The sequence below is a fragment of the Rhinolophus sinicus genome, linkage group LG02 (genome assembly GCF_036562045.2).
Source record: "Rhinolophus sinicus isolate RSC01 linkage group LG02, ASM3656204v1, whole genome shotgun sequence".
Classification (NCBI taxonomy): Eukaryota; Metazoa; Chordata; class Mammalia; order Chiroptera; family Rhinolophidae; genus Rhinolophus; species Rhinolophus sinicus.
The window spans coordinates 166,223,164-166,230,308 of NC_133752.1; the positions used below are offsets into that span (position 1 = coordinate 166,223,164).

The 7,145-nt window shown below is 37.4% G+C and overlaps 1 pseudogene; it reads left to right on the forward strand.

Moving 5' to 3' along the window:
• LOC109449669 (elongation factor 1-beta) overlaps nt 1-3,510 on the forward strand; it is an 83,420-nt pseudogene extending 79,910 nt beyond the window's left edge.
• Nucleotides 3,511-7,145: the final 3,635 nt, after the last annotated feature.

Sequence of the window (7,145 nt, forward strand, 5' to 3'; positions counted from 1 at the left end):
TGGTGATTCTTTTCTGCTCAGTCTCCAAACAGGAAGCTACCTTTCTCTCTCCCAAAAGAACGGAATGTGGTCAACTGTTGCAATCGAAGCCAGAAGAAACACGCAAATAGAAGGGCAGGCAATGGAGGGAGGCGGTGCAAACTCAGTGTTTCATAAGGAGCAGAGCAGCCAATCAGCGCAATATGCAAACAGCATTAGCAGACTACATGGGAGGGAGAAAAAAACCCATTCAAAATTCTAAGAATAAGGCTTGGTTCTTAAAGTAAAATTTAGCCATAATTTCTAAAATTCTAAACTGCATTCAGGACCCCATATTAGTTTCCTAGGGCTACTATAACAAATTGCCACAAACAGTGTGGCTTAAAAACAATAGAAATATATTCTTTTTGCAGTTTTATTTAGAGGCCAGAAGCCAAAAATCAAGACGTTGGTAGGTTTGGTTCTTTCTACAGGCTCTGAGGGAGAATTCATTCCATCCCTCTCTCCTAGTTTCTGGTGTTTTCCAACAATCCTTGACATTCCTTGGCTTGTAGGTGCATCGTTCTAATCTCTGCCTCCGTCTTCATTTGCCCTTCTTTCCTGAGTGCCTCTGTCTTCTCGTCTGTCTCTTAACATACTCATCATTGAATTTAGGGCCCCTCTAATACAAGATGATCTCCTCTCAAGGTCCTTACTTTAATTACATCTGCATAAATGCTTATTTTAAATCAGGTCACATTGTGAGGTTCTTTGTAGACGTATCATCTTGTAGGTGGCGGAAGGGGCACCCTTCAACTCACTACAGACCCAAAACAAGTAATTGACATTTCAGGGTAGACCTGCTTGGAATAAAAGCAAAGTAGAGCCTTCAGAAGAAAATTAGAACTTGGAAAGTATAAGGCAAGAGGAATTTAGCTTAGACCTGAATGGAGATGTGCCTTTAAGAAATGTTAGACTACGGGTTTTTAACATTTATTTAGTGAAAAGGAATTAGAGATTGATATTAAAAACTCACTATCACAGATAATATGCTAAATACAATTTCTAATAAACCTTATAGAGTTCATTTTTGGTCATTCTCAACAAATTGTTTTTATTATCTTCATAATTCCCACAATTATCCAGCTTCCCCCATCCCAGCACAGGGATTGTTACAAGATAAATAATGACAAGAATCTGCTGCCCATAGACAGAAGTAAGTAACTAGAATGATTCAGGGGAAAGCTGTCTTATCCAAACTTCCTCCTGTCTAAGTGTGGTACATGCTACCCAGGGACATTCTGGAAACAGCCCAAGGTCTTCTCTAGTCTAACAATTTTAACTTTCATCCTTAATCATCTATTCATTGTCAGGCACTAACCCAGAAGAGTTTGGTGTTTGTTTTCTCAGAGCTTATTTTTTAGAGCAGTTTTAGGTTCATAACAAAATTGAGGGGAAGGTCCAGAGATTTCTCATATATCTCTGAGCCCCACACATGCACAGCCACTTCCATTATCACATCACCCACCAGAGTAGGACATTTGTCACAGTAGATGAACCTACACTGACACATCATAATCACCCAAAGTCCATAGTTTCCATTACTTTTCACTCTTGGTGTTGCACATTCTATGGGTTTGGAAAAATATATAATGACATGTATCCATCATTATGGTCTCACACGGAGTTTTTTTCACTGCCCTAAAACTCCTCGGTGCTCTGCCTATTCATCTCTCCCCCCACCAACCCCTAGCAATCACTGATTTTTGTTTTTTTACTGTCTCCATGTTTTTTCCTTGAGGTTTTGTTTTTAATATTTTATACAATTCCCACAGCCACACTTCAATGTAGGTATTATATACCTTTTATAAATGACAGAGTCAAGATAGGAACCTGGATCTTTCTGACATGTATATCTATGCTGTTTCCTTAATACATTGCCTCCCATCCTTCCTACAAATTGAAGAGTAATTTTGAATATGTGAAACCCCCTTCAGTTATAAGAATCCATGGTTTATTTGCCTTCATGTTACACTTCTCTTTATTCTTGCAACATGTAGCGCAGAGCTACATACTTAGTGAGCCTTGTATAAATAGACAGTGACTTGTTGAGTGCAAAGTGAAAGGTCCTGCAACAAACCGGAGCTGGCTAATTTAACTGAACCCAATTCATTACATAGTACTAAAAAACTACTACTACTAAAAAAGTCATAAACTTTTGCAAATGTCTAGGAAGTTCAATTCAATAGAATGATGTAATTTTCACAGTAAATACCTACAGTCTGGTCAGACAACCTTCAAGGCTAAAACTTCTGACTCAGAAAAGTATCTTTTCCTAAAAATGCAAAAGAAGCAACAAGAAGACAGCTGTGTTATTCAGTTTAAGTAACAAGGCCATGCTGTTTCGAATACCATTTAAAGGTAGACCATATGAAACTCAGTATTTATACATTGCAATGCAGATTTTGTGGTTATTAAAAAAAGTACCATGATTCTTCCAATTTAACAGATTATTCTCCACTTACCCATCAAAATAATGTTTAAGCTACCTCTTGGTTATTCAAAGGTAGTTTATTCCATTTACCTAGACTCTTGGCTTCTCTTCCTCCTAATTAGTCCTGATGATAACTGTGAGCTTCCTGTTAAACAGCAGAAGAGACATGGAAATAGAAATGAAATTCAAACCAAACACTTTGGATACTAACTGGCAGTTCATATAAAAAGTTTGGTAGAGAAGACAACCACCACCAAAAACTAAAATATTGATCGAAACTTCTTTTTGGCTTCCCTCCCCACCCCCCTTAGCGTTGGGTACCGACTGCCTGACCTCCTGTTTCCTATGCTGCCACCCAGCTCCCGGATCAGCCAATGCCGTAGGTTTTAGAGACCTGAAAAGCACCGCCGGCCTCCAGGTGCTCAACGACTACACCTGGCAGACAAGAGCTACATGGAGGAGTATGTGCCATCACAAGCAGATGTGGCAATATTTGAAGCAGTCTCCAGCCTACCACCTGCCGACTTGTATCATGCCCTACGCTGGTATAACCACATCAAGTCTTACAAAAAGTAAAAGGCCAGCCTACCTGGAGTAAAGAAAGGTTTAGCCAAGTATGGCCTTGCTACTGTGGATGACACTACAGGAAGGGGAGCTACAGATAGTAAAGACGATGACGACACTGATCTCTTTGGATCTGATGAGGAGGAGGAAAGAGAAGAAGTGAAGAGGCTAAGAGAAGAGCACCTTGCGTGGTATGAGTCAAAGAATGCCAAACACCTGTACTTGTTGCCAAGTCTTCCATCTTATTAGATATGAAACCTTGGGATGACGAGAAAGACATGGCAAAATTAAAGACATGTTTGTCAAGAGCATTCAGCAGATGGCTTGGTCTAGGGCTCTTCTAAACTAGTTCTGGTGGGGTATGGAATTTAAAAACTTCAAATATGGTGTGCAGTAAAAGACAATAAAGTTGGAACAGATATGCTGGAGGAGGAGACCAATGCTTTTGAGAACAACGTGCAATCCATGACATGGCTGCTTTCAACAAGATCTAAAATCCATCATGGATCATTACCCCTAAATCTAAGCTTGAAAGACAAAAAGTTCTTCTTAGAAATTCCCATATGTTCAGCACCTACGGTCTCTCTCTGTGCCTCAGTACTCTACCCCATCACGAATTGAAGACCATTTCATATTTGTTCTTACTAATCACATTGGAGAGTAACATTGGGAGGAATTTCCATTATTATGAATATCTCAAAATGTTGAAAGTCTGTAATAAAATCTAAAAAATATGTTCAGTCTTGTTTTAGCTACAAAAGTACCACCATAATATAATAAAATTATTCTGTAGAAGAATGGTTAAAGGTTTTTCTCCTATAGCTTTCTGTGAACCAAATCAGCTGTATTCCTAAACCAGGGATTGCTAGAATTTCCCCCACAAAAGACGTCCATGTTTTCATCATAGAAACCTGTGAATAATGTACTTTACATGGCAAAGAGATGTTACTAAATTAAGTATCCTGAGATGAAATTATCCTGATTATTTAGGTGGGCCCAATGTAATCATGAGAATCCTTATGGGGGAGGCCTAAGGATCAGTCGGAAAAGGAGATGTGATGACTGGACTGAGGAGCCAAGGGGTATAGACGACCTGCAGAAGCTGGAAAAGACAAAGAATAAATTCTCCTGGAGCCTGAAGAAGGAACACAGCCTTTGATTTAAGCTCTGTAAGACCCATTTTGGACTTCTGACCTCCAAAACTATATGGTAATAGATCTGTAGTGTTTTAAGTCACTAAGTTTGTAGTAATTTCTTATAGCAGCAATAGGAAACCAATACAACATTCTATATGAGCTTTAAGTTTTTTAACAAAATATCAGTAATTTTTAAAAGTGTATCCCAACTAGCTTTAAATGTGATTTGTTTCATTACTACCAAAGTAGAGTTTCCAGTACCTCACAACGAGCTATTTAGAAAGCCCTTAACACTCCCAGTTCTCTCAACCCACCACTGGACCTATGATATGTACTAGGTCCTAAGATATAACCCTCTGCAGGCTATTCCCCTTATGGCATATTTAGCTTGTTCATAATAGTATTAGATGAAAGAGTATCAAGAAAAACAGAAGCTTTGCTAGAATATTAAGGAGATCACCAAGAGCCTTGTAGGTTGCTTTGTGGCATGCCTATTTCCTCTCTGCCACACCCCTCCCATCACGACGACTCCCAGTCCCATTTAGTTTTGGTAGATACTTTAATAGCATTTTTCAGCCACAGTAACTGTCATTTTTTGTAGTTCTATTCTGTTCTGTGGGTGGGGGGGAATAGCTTTTATAAGTCCAAGTGTCTTTTCTTTGCAATTAGATAACTTTCCCTAATGTATGCTGCCTGCCTCTTTATAAACAATACTATATGCAAATTCCATGTATTTACAGAAGGTAAAATTTTGTCCTTAAGGAGCTGAGAATACATTAGAGGACCCAAAAAGAGACATATGGTAGCGTAGAGGTCAGCATAAGTTCCAACTCCAAACCTAATCCTAGGAAGTCTGAGAAAGTTCACTGGAAAATCTAATAACTGAGCTCTATAAAGACTGAAAAGTACTGATAATCTAAATTTACAAAATTGTAATTGGAACAATTCTTGAATTTTTGTTCCTACCAATAATACCACAGCTAACACGGGTGAAGAACCTCATAGTTTACAAAGCACTGTTTTATCTATCATTCTCTCAAATGCTTTGTATGATAAGCGGAACCATATCTCTTATTGTTATCCTTATTGAACACTTATGAAGAGGACAGATAAGTTAAATGCGCTGATCAAGGAAACACAATTGTAGCTAAGTGAAGATCTTTCATCATCAAATTCCCTCACTGTCACACTACTTTCTAAGAAAAACACAGTTTAAATGAATCACTAGAGACATCATGACTTAAGAACAAATACATCATATCTCTAGAAAAATAATTGCTGAAAAAAATGATATTCAGCTACTTACCAATAAACATCATGACCATCTGACAAAACTATCTAAATATAAGCAGTAGAAAACTAGATTCAAAAATATTAAATTTAATTAACTAATATCAAATTGCAGCAGTTTTCCCAGTGCAATTTAAAACAAAGATGACAAAAAAATTAAAGCTAAATTATTTTCAACACTTATTTCAAGTCACATGCTATTACTGCCAACTCCAATCTTCACTAATTGTGAATTCCAAGCAAAAAGGTAGATTTTTTGCAAAGCCATTAGAATTTTTACCTTAACAAAACACAAAATCCTAATCCCCAAAACCATGTTATGTTATTCAGGACAATATTTTAATACAACATTTATGTGGAACTATTTCAATATTAGTTTCAGCTGCGAACACGAACTATTCCCCAATTCCAAAATGAGAGACAAGACCAGCACACAAAAAAGATGGTCAAAACCTGTTTTGCTACTCTTCATCATATCAAGGTTATGTTAAGAAAAATTATCCAAAATTTGGAATTATAGCAAAAAGATTACTGTGTGCCCTTTCCAAGTCATAAGAAGGCATGGCCTAACAAACTCACCTATGGGTTATCTGATACTCCACAGTAGAAGTCAGGAAACTTTTTCTATAAAGAGCAATATAGTAAATATTTGGGGCTTTGTGAGCCATATATGGTCTCTATATCATCTAGTACACTCTGCCATTGCATAGGTAAGACACAACGTATGGGTGGGTGTGGCTATATTTCAATAAAACTTTATGTATAAAAGTCAGTCAAGCGTCACGGGGCCTGCAAGCTATAGTTTGCCTCCCGCTGCTCTAGACAAAGACAATTTTCTTCTTTACTATAGCTTAGGGCCCAGAATGTACGAAACTAAATATTAACTTGTAGAAGACTAATAAGCTACAAATTATTTTTGTCCAGTAGACATGCATATGATTTCTGCCTGGTAAAAGAAATAACCCCAAAGGATAGTGTTTCACTGCTCTGTAGGACATTAGACAGTTTTGTATCTAACTTTTGTATCTTATTTCTGTATTGTTTCTTTCACCAACTATGCTATATTTATATACTTCAGTATCTCTCATCCTCAACTGACCCATTCCTCATCTTCATTACTAATTTATGAGTACAATAGTGCCCCTTGTCTATGGCTTTGCTTTCTGCTATTTCAGTTACCCGCAGTCAACCATGGTCCAAAAATATTAAATGAAAAATACTGGAAATACAATTCATACGTTTTCAATTGCTCATCATCCTGAACAGCATAATAAAACTTTGCTCTGTCTTGCTCCATCGCACCCAGGAAATGAATCATCCCTTTGTTCAGCAGACCTATGCTGTATATGCTACACACCTGTTAGTCACTTAGAAACTGTCTTGGTTATCAGATCAGTTATCAGAAGGAGAGAGAGAGAAACCACTTTCACATAACTTTTATTATAGTATGTTATTATAATGGCTCTATTTTATTATCAGTTATTGCTATTAATCTCTTATAGTGTCTAACTTATAAATTAAACTTTATCATAGTATATATGCATAGGAAAAACGTGGTATGTATAAGGTTCAGTTCTTCCTCGGTTTCAGACATCCATTTGGGGGTCATGGACATTATCCCCCACGGATAAGGGGAGACTACCATAACATAAATCTTTGGCATGGGCTCACTGCAGATTTGTATAAGAATTATGCATGTCATC